A 13,963-nucleotide genomic window follows, 5' to 3' on the forward strand; every position below is an offset into this window, starting at 1 on the left:
TAACTAGCATGAAATAGTGATCAAGAAGCAGAGAAAATCAACTGGAAGAGCTCACTAAATATTGAAATAAAATTCTACTGAAAATTGTATATTCGATAAAATTGGCATATGCAGCCATTACAAAATATTTAAACTGACAAACAATGCTTATTCAGAACTACAGCAAACATTATTCACTGTCAGGGACTAAGGATGGCCTAAGGATACAGGCATTTGTTCCAACTAATCTCCCACCAGGCACTTATTCCTGCAAGCAGCCTAAGTGTTACACCTGCCTATTCACCTCCTCCTTCACCTCCATTCAGGTCCAGATAAGGCAACACATCATCTGAAAACCTGCTGGGGTTGTCTACTGTGTCCGGTGCTCCCAATGCGGCCTGCTCTACATTGGTGAGGCCTGTCGTAAATTGCGTGACCACATCATTGGGCGCCTCCACCACAAATAGTTCTTCCTGGTGGCCAAACTTTTTAGTTGATTCCCATTCTCTTTCCAACATGTAAATCCATGGCCTCCACTTATGCCAAGATGAGGCCACCCTCAGGATGGAGGAGTAATACCTTATATTCTGGGTACCGTCCAACCTGATGGCATGAATATTGATTTCTCCTTCCAGTGAACAAATTTCTTCCCCCCATTTTATCTATTCCTCACTCTGACCTTTCACTTCTCACCTACCTATTACTTCCCTCAGGTCCCCTCCTCCTCCACTTTATCTTATCACCCACTCTCCTCTCCTATCAGATTCTTTATTCTCCAGTCTTTAACCTTTCCCACCCACCTGGCTTCACCTATCACCTTCCAGTTAGCCTCTTTCCCTCACTTTTTTATTTGGGCATCTTCCCCCCTTCCTTCTCAGTCCTGAAGAAAGGCCTCAGCCTGAAACGTCAACTGTTCACTCTTTTCCATAGATGCTGCCTGACCTGCTGAGTTTCTTCAGCATTTTGTGGATGTTGCAGAGGTATATGTAGATAAATATGGCGAGCACAGGAAAGAGGTTCTGGAGGGTAGGAGTGGTGTCTGAGCAAGAGAGGAGGCGGCAAGTGCTGGGAGTGTTAAAGCAAGAGGAGGAGAACGGTAGACAGTTGAATTTTTGAAACATACAATGGGTGGGAAAATGTGTGTGGTGATTGGGTGTTATTGTGATAAGAAAATTACTTTCATTTCTGTAATTGAGCGGAAATGGATGACTACTTGACATTTGCATACTGAGATGTTTCATCTTGCTTAATTCCATATTTAATCAATCATGCACTAAATTTCCCTAACAGCTTCTCCTAAATCCTAGGAAAATTGTGACCTCAGGGCAAGCCAACATCCCTTTTATTTGACACAAGTCCAATAAATAGCATAGGTCCCATTTTCATGTCTGTTTCAACTGAAAAACCAGCATTTACATGTAATCACATTAAAGCATGAGGCTATTAAAATAACATGGAAACCACTCCTCAATCCTCTTAAGGAAACCAAAATTTTCAATGTTTTAAGCTGCTACTACTGTTGTTCTCATCTGTAAAAAAAAAGTAAACAAAACCTTAAGAATAAAAAGAATCCGAAATCTATCATTGGCAATTCTACAAATTTGTCAATTTAAACTAAAACTCCGTTTGTGTTAAAAAAAAACCTGAAATGCATTAACTTAGTAAAGGCTGTACTTACTATGGATCACAAATACGAGAAAGTCTGCAGATGCTGGAAATCCAAAGCAGCATAAACTACCGGAGGAACTCAGCAGGCAAGGCAGAATCATCGGAAAAGAGTAAACAATTGACGTTTTGGGCCATGACCCTTATTCAGGACTGAAACTCTGAAAGCTTACTATAGATGTCAAGACCTGGGCCTTGGTACCTCCATGTGCAATTGGACACTTGATTTCTTCTCTAGCAGACTCCAGTTAGTACAAATTGGCAACAACATCTCCTCTACACTAACAATCAGCACAAGTGCTTCACAGGGCTATGTGCTTAGTCCCTTGCTCTATTCACTTCATACTTATAATTGTGTGGCTAAATATAGTTCCAACACCATATTTGTTTGCTGACAACAGCACTGTTGATGGCTGAATCACAGGTGGTGATGAACTGGCATATAGGAGGAAGATTGAAAATCTGATTGAGTAGTGCCACAAAAGCAACCCCTCACTCAACATCAGCAAAACCAAACAGCTGAATCAACTACAAGAGAAAGAAGTAGTAGGTCCATGAGCCAGTCCTCACTAGCGGAATAGTGGAGAGGGTTAGTAGCTTTAAATTCTCTGGCATCAACATAACAGAGGTTCTTTCCTGGGACCAGCACATTAGTATCAGCCTAAAAAAGGCACAACAGTGCGTCTACTTTATTAGAAGTCAGCATGTCACCAAAAACTTCTGACTAACTTCAACAGATGCACAGTGGAGAAGATCCTGACTGGTTGCATTTCAGCTTGGTATGGAAACACCAATGCTCAAGAATGGAAAAGGCTACAGAAAGTGGTGGATACAGCCCATTCCATCATAGATAAAGTCCTCCACCCATTGTGTACATTTATATGGAGTTTTGCTTCAAGAAAGCAGCATCTATCATTAAAAAACCCCACCATCCAGGCCATGCTCCTTTCTCACTACCACTACTGGGCAGCAGGACGAGAAAGCTTAGGTCCCCTACCACCAAGTTTAGTACTATTACTATTACAGGTGGCCCCCGTTTTTCGAACGTTCGCTTTATGACACTTCACTGTTTCGAAAGACCTACATTAGTTACCTGTTTTCGCTAACAGAAGAGTGTTTCACCATTACGAAAAAGGCAGCGCGTGCCCTGAGCAGCCAAGCTCCTCCCCCGGAACTGCACTCCAGCCACCATTGCTTAAACACTTGCCTGTGAGCATCTGTGCTTCACAGTATCTCCATTTGTTTTGTGCATCCATTAGCAACATGAGTTCTAAGGTATCGGAAAAGCCTAAAAGAGCTTGTAAGGGTGTTACACTTTGCGTAAAACGAGACATAATTAAGTGTTTCAATCATGGTGAACGAAGTAAGGACATTGTCCGCACGTTGAACTTGCCTGCGCCCACTATTCCCACTATTTTCACGCAGAGAGAAAGAATCTTGAAAGCTTCTGATGTTACTGTTGGTTCTGTTCGTAGCAAAGTGGCCTCTTTTAGTTGGCATCCAATAATGGATAAAATGGAAAGTCTATTGCTTGAGTGGATTGATGGGTGTACAGAGCGTGGTGTTCCGTTAAATTATCTTATACTTAAGGAGAAATCAGTCAGTCTTTTTAATAAACTGAAACAGAAAGCACTGGACGACGGTGATGCAAGTGTTGTGAAAGTGGAATTTAAAGGTAGTCATGGGTGGTTTGATCGGATTCTGAGGTAAGGGCAGCTTCGTACTTTAACGTTTACTAGAGAGAGTGCTTCGGCTGATACTGCCGAAAAGTTCCCAGCAGAACTGAAGAAAATAATTACAGAAGGTGGTTATTCATATAAGCAAGTGACGGAACTGCAATTTATCGGAAAAAATTGCCGAGCAAGACATTTATTTCGATAGAAGAAAAGCAGGCTAAAGGACACAAGGCATCGAAGGACAGATTTACCCTAATGCCTATTATTAATGCCACTGGGTGATGCTGTCCTTAAGCCTCTACTAGTGTACCATTCAGAAAATCCGAGAGCACTTAAAGACACTGATAAGAATACACTTCCCATTGTGTTCTGTTCACATCCAAGCGGTTGGAATACCCAAGTGATTTTTTCTGAGTACATGAGTGAACACGGTAGTCCATCTGTTGAACAATACTGTAGAGAAAATAACCTCGATAATACGTGTCCTGTGATTGCATCTTCCCGACTCCAGTAAGTGAAACTACACTATACATACATTATTTCTACTTTATATAGGCTGTGCATTTTTGTGTTATTTGGTTTGATTTGTTATTTGGTATGATTTGGCAGCTTCATAGCTTAAAGGTTACTGGAGAGAGTGCTTCCACTGGGAGTGCTTCCGCCGACAGTGCTTGCGTGAGACAGTGCAGCAATGATTGCAGAAAAGGATTTCTACTTTATATAGGCTGTGCATTTATCATATCATTCCTACTTTTACTATATGTTACTGTCATTTTAGGTTTTAAGTGTTATTTGGCATGATTTTGTAGGTTATTTTTTGGGTCTGGGAATGCTCACAAATTTTTTCCATATTAATAAATGGTAATTGCTTATTCACTTTACAACATTCTGGCTTACAACTGTTTCATAGGAATGCTCTACCTTCGGATAGCGGGGGAAACCTGTACTCTACAGGCTCGAACCAACATGGATAAGTAAATTTACATTGAACTTTTGAATTTCAGTGCAATTGCCTTTCAAAACAAATATCAGTGAAGTCAGATAACAAAAAGGAAAATAAACAGTGATAACAATGTTATCTACAAGAAATTCAGTACAACATTTGATAGGTCCCTCATTGCAGACTACATCAGAAAAGTAAGTTAAATGGGATCCGAAATGAATTAGAGACTGGATCCAAAATTGGCTTGTTTACAGAAAAGAGAAGGTAGTGACAGAGGACTGCTTTTATGACTGGAGGTCTATCACTAGTGGTGTCCCACAAGGATCACTGTTGGGACCTCTGCTGTTTATAATATATATTCATAATTTGGATGAAAATGTGGGTGGTCTGATTATAGATCACACAAAAATTGGTGGGTGTGGATAGCAAGGTTGTCAGAGGATGCAGCAAGTTATGAATCAGTTGGAAATATGGGCAAAGAAATTAAAAACGCAGTTTAATCTGGCCATGTGTTAGGCATTAGAATGTCAAATTCAGTAGGTAAGTATACAATAAATGACAGAAACCTTCAGTCCTGGTCAAAAGCTGCAAAAGACAGTCTGAGTCTTCAACAAAATTGCCATCTATAATTTATTGAAACTAGTATATCCAAATTTGCTAATAATATGCGGCTTACCATGAAAGTAAATTATGAGGACTATGTAAGGGGAATATCGAGGGAAACAGATTAGTTAGGCGATTTCATATGTAGTTTATTAGTTCTGACTTCGATTACAGTTTTGGAAAGTTTTCTGACAGCAAAGGTTGAACTATCTGGTGTGTGATTGCTAGATTTATCATTACACTTTTCTTCAACAAATGTGTAGCATTTGCAACTTTTTTAAAAATATAGCCTCTCAGGCACAACCACCTTATCTACTTCTGTTTAGAAATATGCAGTTCATACCTCTGGAATTTCTACCTCTTCTTCCCTTAGTGAACTGAGATACATCCCACTTGGCCTGGGTGACTCATCCATTTTAATCACAGCTAGTTTTTAATAAATCCTTCTCAATGTTTAGTCCAACATTTTCTTCCTTCATAAAATATCCACTTAGAAACCTCGTCATGCATTTTTCATCCAGGACTAGAGCTTTTTTGATCAGTATCAACTCTAGCATCCTTACGATAATTTTCTTTTGCAGCTTTTTTCTTGCCATTTGCTTACCATTTCCATGACTGTATAAGATTTTTGGATGCCCTTTTATGTTTGCATCTAGTTTTTATTCCCTCATTTTTACTTGCCTCTTGCATGCTCTTCCTTCCCACTTCACTTTAATCTGCCTTCGGTCATCCAAGAAACACTGGTTTTATATACTCTTTCTAGATGAAAATATATCCGAATTGTAAACTAACGAATTTCTTCTTTGGGGCTCTTCATTATTTAGTTACAGCCTTGCCCATTTTTTTTCTTGAAATCAATGTACTTTGGCTGGATATATTCTCATCCCACTGAAATCAGCCCTTCTCTAGTTAACTATTTTTACTTTGTAGTTGTTCATATCATTTCCCTTAGCTGTTCTTAACTGAATGATCTAATGGTTACTATTGTCTATATGCTTTCCTACTGATGTAGATTATGAGAACACTCAGTCCTCTTTTATTGTCATTTAGAAATGTAAACATGCATTAAGAAATGATACAATGTTTCTCCAGAGTGATATCACAGAAAACAGGACAAACTAAAGACTAACACTGACAGAACCACATAACTATAATATATAGTTACAGTAGTGCAAAGCAATACCATAATTTGAGAAAGGACAAACCATGGGCACGGTAAAAAAAAAGTCTCGAAGTCCCCGAGTCGATCAACTCCCGAGTCTCTGACAGCAGGCGGCAAAAGGGAGAAACTCCCTGCCATAAACCTCTAGGCACCGTCAACTTGCCGATGTCTTGGAAGCAGCTGTCCACAGCCGACACTGAGCCCGTCCACCCGAAAACCTCGAGCCTCTGACCAGCACCTCCAATACAGCCTGAATTTCTACCAGATGCATAATCTCTTGTGTGTAGGCAAGTTAGATTTTCTAATGATGTTCTTTGTCAAGTCTTCTCAGAAACATGTTCATTTCAATAATATTACCCTTTACTGAAGACAACAGATGTGTTTTCCTGTATATTTGCAGTAGCCTAGAATTTGAAACTCCATACTAGTGTGTATTGAAACATCTAATTTCCTTCCTTCTGGAAAGATCTGTATGCTGTCTGGGTGATTAGAGTAATTTCCTATTGAGGTTCTATGGGTTAATTTGTACCCATTTTTCCATACTTTATACTTTATTGTCGCCAAACAATTGATACTAGAACGTACAATCATCACAGCGATATTTGATTCTGCGCTTCCCGCTCCCTGGATTACAAATTGACAGTAAATATTTAAAATTTAAATTATAAATCATAAATAGAAAATAGAAAAATGGAAAGTAAGGTAGTGCAAAAAAACCGAGATGCAGTTCCAGATATTTGGAGGGTACGGCCCAGATCCGGGTCGGGATCCGTTCAGCAGTCTTATCACAGTTGGAAAGAAGCTGTTCCCAAATCTGGCCGTACGACTCTTCAAGCTCCTGAGCCTTCTCCCGGAGGAAAGAGGGATGTTGGCTGGGTGGGTCGTGTCCTTGATTATCCTGGCAGCACTGCTCCAACAGCGTGCGGTGTAAAGTGAATCCAAGGATGGAAGATTGGTTTGTGTGATGTGCTGCGTCGTGTTCACGATCTTCTGCATCTTCTTCCGGTCTTGGACAGGACAACTTCCACACCAGGTTGTGATGCACCCTGGAAGAATGCTTTCTACAGTGCATCTATAAAAATTAGCGAGGGTTTTAGGGGACAGGCCAAATTTCTTTAGTTTTCTCAGGCAGTAAAGGCGCTGGTGGGCCTTCTTGGCAGTGGACTCTGCTTGGTTGGACCAAGTCAGGTCTTTTGTGATATTGACCCCGAGGGACTTAAAGCTTTTGACCTGTTCCACTTGCGCACCACTGATGTAAATTGGGTCGTGCGGTCTGCTACTCCTTCTGAAGTTAACAACCAATTCCTTCGTCTTGCTGACATTGAGGGATAGGTTATTGTCTTTGCACCATGCCACCATTCTTAATTTCTTCTCTGTACACAAACTCAACATTACCGGAGATACGGCCTACAATTGTTGTGTCATCAGCAAACTTATATATTGAGTTTGATGGAAACTTGGCTACACAATCATGGGTGTACAGTGAGTACAGCAAAGGGCTGGGTACACAGCCTTGAGGGGTACCGCTGCTCAGAGTGATTGTAGAGGAGAGCTTGTCCCCTATTTTTACAGCCTGGGTCCTGTCTGTGATTTATCTTCAGGAAGGTCCTTCTAACATCCTCCTCGGTGATGATGAATCTCAATGCCCCCAGATCCGGTTCATCCGGAGGGAGCGGGATGCTCCTCTTCTGTTCGAATCTTGCGTAGAATACGTTAAGTTTGTCAGGAAGAAAAGCGCCACAGTTAGTGATATTGATACCCCCTTACAGAACTTAATGATTTATTGATTCCTGTTGACTCTTGTGTGGATCAACTGCATCCCTTGCCTTCTCCCTATTCTCCCTGGCACTGTGAAGATAACACAAGCTTGGGCATTGCAGATCATGGCAAAAAAAATGTTAATTCCCACTTGCTGTATTTCAATCATCAACCACTACTCCACCCTACATTCACCCCATTCTCCTCCCACACATACAAATAGGGATTCATTCTGTGTTCCTGGCAGAGAAACATGCGCCAATGGGAAAGGCCAGGGTCTGTAGTGGGGTCAAAGCATCAGCTTTGCAAAGAATCTCTTTGTATAATGCTTTAATGACCCCCTTTTGTGAAGAAACTTGTGTCACTCTTGCTGGAAACTCATCCTGAATGCTAGGCAATGAAGGTGTGGGGAGGGGGGAATATGACAAGCTAGAAGGTGATAGGAGAAGCCAGGTGGGTGGGGGAGGAGGGATGAAATAGGAAGCTGGAAGGAGATAAGTGGAAAAGGGCAAAAGGCTAGAGAAGGAGGAATCTGGTAGGATAGGAGAGTTAACCATGGGAGAAAGGGAAGGAGGAGGGGAACCACGGAGAGGTTATAGACAAGTGAGGAGAAGATGCAAGGCACTAGAGTGAGGAAATGAAAAGGGGAAGGGAGAGGGGAAAATACTGGAAGTTGCAGAAATCCATGTTCATGCCACCAGAAACAGAAAACCTACAGCACAATACAGGCCCTTCGGCCCACAATGCTGTGTCGAACATGTACTTACTTTAGAAATTTCCTAGGGTTACCCATAGCTCTCTACAGTCAGCCCTTCTTATCAGCGAGTTCTGCACGCGCGAATTCAACCAACCGCAAATCTAGAATACCCGGAACTGCTCTTCCAGTACTTGTTGTGCGAACATGTACAGACTTTTTTTCTTGTCATTATTCCCTGAACAATGCAGTATAACAACAATTCTACATAATATTTACATTGTATTAGGTATTATAAGTAATCTAGAGATGATTTAAAGTATACGGGAGGATGTGCATAGGTTATCGTGGATCAAGAGCGAAAGAAAAACAGATGTTCTCTTACTAAGTAAGTCAGAACAGGTACATCCGGTATTATTTAGCGTCAGTTAGTCAAACGTTTGTCTTAGTATATAGTATATATTTCACCTTTCCATGCATATAAAACACGTAAGAAACATATGTTTCAGCGCCACGCTCCGGAATGGAAATTCCCTAGATCGATCCAGTGACAGACCGCTCCCGAGTGCTCTCCATCCCTGCAGAGTTGATGTGGAGGACCAAAAACCCAAAACCCAATAATTAAACCACTGCGTTGCTTAGTAATAATTGCAGCTTTAATAGGGGCAGGGCTTTTCTCGCTTTTTCCTTTAAAATTGTTCCAATCGTTGACTGATTGTAGCCCAACACTTTTCCAATGACCAATGGTGTCTCACCTCTTTCCGATCGCTTTATTATTTCCACTTTATTTTAAATCGTGATCGTGATTATTTTCATGAACAGAAACACTGCACACTCAGAGCTCCACCGCCAGGTCCTAATGTCCACCACACTGAGACAGGTTAAATAAGGTCCAGGGTTCCGCCGGGTCCTAAGGTTCACCGCATTTAAACAGGTTGAATAAGGGACTTGAGCATCCGCGTTTTTTGGTATCCGCGAGGGGTCCCGGACCCAATCCCTTGCGGATAAGGAGGGCCGACTGTATTTTCCTAAGCTCCATGTACCGATCCAAGAATTTCTTAAAAGACTCTATTGTATCTGCCACCATCACCGTCGCCAGCACCCCATTCCAGGCACTCGCCACTCTCTGCATAAAAACTTACCCCTGACATCTCCTCTGTACCTACTTCCAAGCACCTTAACACCCCTATCAGGTCACCTCTCATTCTCCATTAATCCAAGGAGAAAAGGCCAAGTTCATTCAACCTATTCTCATAGGGCATGCTTCCCCATCCAGCCAACATCCTTGTAAATCTCCTCTGCACCCTTTCTATAGTTTCCACATCCTTCCTGTAGTGAGGTAACCAGAACTAAGCACAGTACTCCAAGTGGGGTCTGACCAGGGTCCTATATAGCTGTAACATTACCTCTTGGTTCTTGAACTCAAACCCATGGTTGATGAAGGCCAATACACCATAAGCGTTCTAACCACACAGTCAACCTGCGCAGCAGCTTTGAGTGTCCTATGGACTCGGACCCAAAGATCCCTCTGATCCTCCACACTGCCAAGAGTCTTACCATTAATACTATATTCTGCCATCACATTTGACCTACCAAAATGAACCACCTCGCACATATCTGTGTTGAACTCCATCTGCCACATCTCAGCCCAGTTTTGCATCCTATCGGTGTCCTGCTGAAACCTCTGACAGCCCTCCACACGATCCATAACACCCCCAACCTTTGTGCCATCAGCAAATTTACTCACCCATCCCTCTACTTCCTCATCCAGGTCATTTATAAAAATCACAAAGAGAAGGGGTCCTAGAACAGAACCCTGAGGCACAACACTGGTCACCGACCTCCATGCAGAATATGACCCATCGGCAACCACTCTTTGCCTTCTGTGGGCAAGCCAGTTCTGGATCCACAAGGCAAGGTCCCCTTGGATCCCATGTCTCCTTACTTTCTCAATATGCCTTGCATTTGGTACCTTATCAAACGCCTTGCTGAAATCCATATGCACTACATCTACGGCTCTACCTTCATCAACGTGTTTAGTCACATCCTCAAAAAAATTCAATCAGGCTCATAATGCACAACCTGTCTTTGACAAAGCCATGCTGACTATTTCTAATCTTATCATGCCTCTCCAAATGTTCATAAATCCTGCTTCTCAGGATCTTCTCTATCAACTTACCAATCACTGAAGTAAGACTCACCGGCCTATAATTTCCTGGGCTATCCCTACTCCCTTTCTTGAATAGGGGAACAACATTTGCAATCCTCCAATCCTCCGGAAACTCTCCCGTCCCCATTGGTGAAGCAAAGATCATTGCAAGAAGCTCGGCAATCTGTTCCCTCACCTCCCCTAGTAGCCTGGGGTATATCTCGTTCAGTCCCAGTGACTTATACAACTTTGATGCTTTCCAAAAGCTCCAGCACATCCTCTTTTTTTAATGTCTATATGCTCAAGCTTTTCAGTCTGCTGTAAGTCATCCCTACAATCGCCAAGGGCCTTTTCTGTAGTGAATACTGAAGCAAAGTATTCATATGTACCTCCGCTATTTCCTCTGGTTCCATACACACTTCTCCACCGTCACACTTGAATGGTCCTATTCTCTCAAATTATCCTCTTGCTCTTCACATACTTGTAAAATGTCTGGGGGTTTTCCTTAATCCTGCTTGCCAAGGCCTTCTCATGGCCCCTTCTGTCTCTCCTAATTTCATTAAGCTCCTTCCTGCTAACCTTATAAGTTTCTAGATCTCTACCATTACCTAGTTTTTTTTTTAAAACCTTTCGTAAGCTTTTCTTTTCATGACTAGATTTTCTACAGCCTTTATACACCATGGTTTCCCTGCCCTATCATCCCTTCCCTGTCTCACTGAAACGTACCTATGCAGAACACCACACAAATATCCCCTGGACTTTTGCCACATTTCTGCCATACATTTTCCCGAGAACATCTGCTCCCAATTTATGCTTCCAATTTCCTGCCTGATAGCTTCATATTTCCCCTTTTACCAGATCAAGAACAGCCTCTCCCCTCTTGTAGGCTTGTCTACCTTCCTGAACACACCTAACGATCTTCACCCCATCTAAACCCCTTGCTCTAGGGAGATGCCAATTTGGGGAGATTAACATCTACAATCACTACAACACTTATTATTGCACTGTTCCAGAATCTGTCTCCCTATCTGTTCCTCGTTGTCCCTGTTACTATTGGGTGGTCTATAAAAAACACCCAGTAGAGTTATTGATCCCTTTCTGTTTCTAACTTCCACCCACAGAGACTCAGTAGACAATCCCTCCATGACTTCCTCCTTTTCTGCAGCTGTGACACTATCTCGGATCAGTACTGCCACTCCCCCACCTCTTTTGCCTCCCTCCCTGTCCTTTCTGAAACATCTAAAGCCTGGCACTTGAAATAGCCATTCCTGCCCCTGAGCCATACAAGTCTCTGTAATGGCCACAACATCATAGCTCCAAGTACTGATCCACCTTCCAAGCTCATCCGCATTGTTCATGATACCCCTTGCATTAAAATAGACACATCTCAAACCATCAGTCTCAGCACATCCCTTTGCTATCAATTGCCTAACAACCGCCCTTCCTCCGTCTCTTCAGTTCTGTTCCCACCCCTCAGCAATTCTAGTTTAAACCCTCCCCAATAGCCTTAGCAAACCTCCCTGCCAGGATATTGATCCCCTCAGATTCAAGTGCAATCCATTCTTATTATACAGGTCACGCCTGCCTCAAGAGATCCCAATGATCCAGCAATCTGAATCCCTGCCCCCTGCTCCAATCCCTCAGCCACGCATTTATCCTCCACCTCACTCTATTCCTATACCCTCACTGTCACGTGGCACAGGCAGACATCCTGAGGTTACTACCCTTGTGGTCCTGCTTCTCAGCTTCTTTCCCATCTCCCTGTAGTCTGTTTTTAGGACCTCCTCCCTTTTCCTACCTATGTCATTGATACCAATATGTACTACAACCTCTGGCTGTTCACCTTCCCACTTCAGGATATCATGGACGTGATCAGAAACATCCAGACCCTGGCACCTGAGAGGCAAACTACCATCCGTGTTTCTTTCCAGCGTCCACAGACTCACCTGTCTGAACCCCAAACTATAGGGTTCCCTATCACTGCTGCCATCCTCTTCTTTTCCGTACCCTTCTGAGCCACAGGGCCAGACTCTGTGCCAGTGGCGGCCACTGTTGCTTCCTCAGGTAGGTCATCCCCCCCAACTGTACTCAAACAGGAGTACTTATTGTTAAAGGGGGACAACCACAGGGGTACTCTTGCCCTTCCCTCTCCTGACTGTTACCCACTTATCTGTCTCCTGAGGCCCTGGTGTGGTTACTTGCTGGAAGCTCCTATCTATCACCTCCTCACTTTCCCTGACCATATGATGGTCATCGAGCTGCATCTCCAATTCCCTAAACCGATCCCTGAAGAGCTGCAGCTTGACACACCTGGCGCAGATGTGGCCATCCGGGAGGTTGGGAGTCTCCTGGAAATCCAACATCTGACACCCAGTACAGAACACCGGCCTCGCAGGCATACTTCCTATACTTCACAAGTAACTTACTTCACCTCAACGTGTTACTGCCGAAGCCCCCATTGAGCCAAAGCCCTCCTATTCTGACTCCCTCTACTCGGACGCCCGCTTTATAAAGCTGTCTTTTTTTAAATTCTTCCTGCAGGTCTAACTCGTTGACGTCCACGAGCCTGCACAGTTGTGGCTTGATCAAACCGCTGAAGAAAAAAAGATCTCCTTTTAAATTCTTCCCACTCGCTGATCTCTCTCTCAGAGCTCAACATCAAACTGTCTTTCAAGAGAGTGAACATGAACCCTTACAAGGCAACAGGCCTCAATGGAGTACCTGGTAGGGCTCTGAAAACCTTTGTCAACCAACATTTCCTCTCTCACTGCTACAGTCAGAAGTTCCTATCTCAATGATAGAGTTCCTACCTCAAAAAGGCAGCATTTATCCGATCATCCAGGACATGCCCTGTTCTCATTGCTACCATCAGGAAGGAGATACAGAAGCCTGAGGGCACACACTCAATGATTCAGGAACAGCTTCTTCCTCTCTGCCACCTGATTTCTGAATGGACATTGAACCCATTAACACTGCATCGCTATTTTACTTTTAGAAACATAGAAAACCTGCAGCACAATACTGGTATTTTTCTAAGCTCCATGTACCTATTCAGGAGTCTCTTGAAAGATCCTATCATATCCGCCTCCACCACCACTGCCAGTAACCCATTCCACACACTCACCACTCTGTAAAAGAAAAACTTACCCCTGACATCTCCTCTGTACCTACTTCCAAGCACCTTAAAACTGTGCCTTCTCGTGCTAGCCATTTCAGCCCTGGGAAAAAGCCTCTGACTATCCACACGATCAATGCCTCTCATCATCTTATACACCTCTATCAGGTCACCTCTCATCCTCCATCGCTCAAAGGAGAAAAGGCCGTGTGTGTATGC

General features: G+C 43.0%; 1 protein-coding gene across 3 annotated transcripts in view; it reads right to left on the minus strand.

Moving 5' to 3' along the window:
- The window catches only part of LOC134360175 (protein outspread-like), a 464,667-nt gene that overhangs the window by 187,455 nt on the left and 263,249 nt on the right, over positions 1–13,963 (minus strand). The window lies entirely within an intron of this gene.

This window comes from Mobula hypostoma, chromosome 22 (assembly GCF_963921235.1).
Source record: "Mobula hypostoma chromosome 22, sMobHyp1.1, whole genome shotgun sequence".
NCBI lineage: Eukaryota > Metazoa > Chordata > Chondrichthyes > Myliobatiformes > Myliobatidae > Mobula > Mobula hypostoma.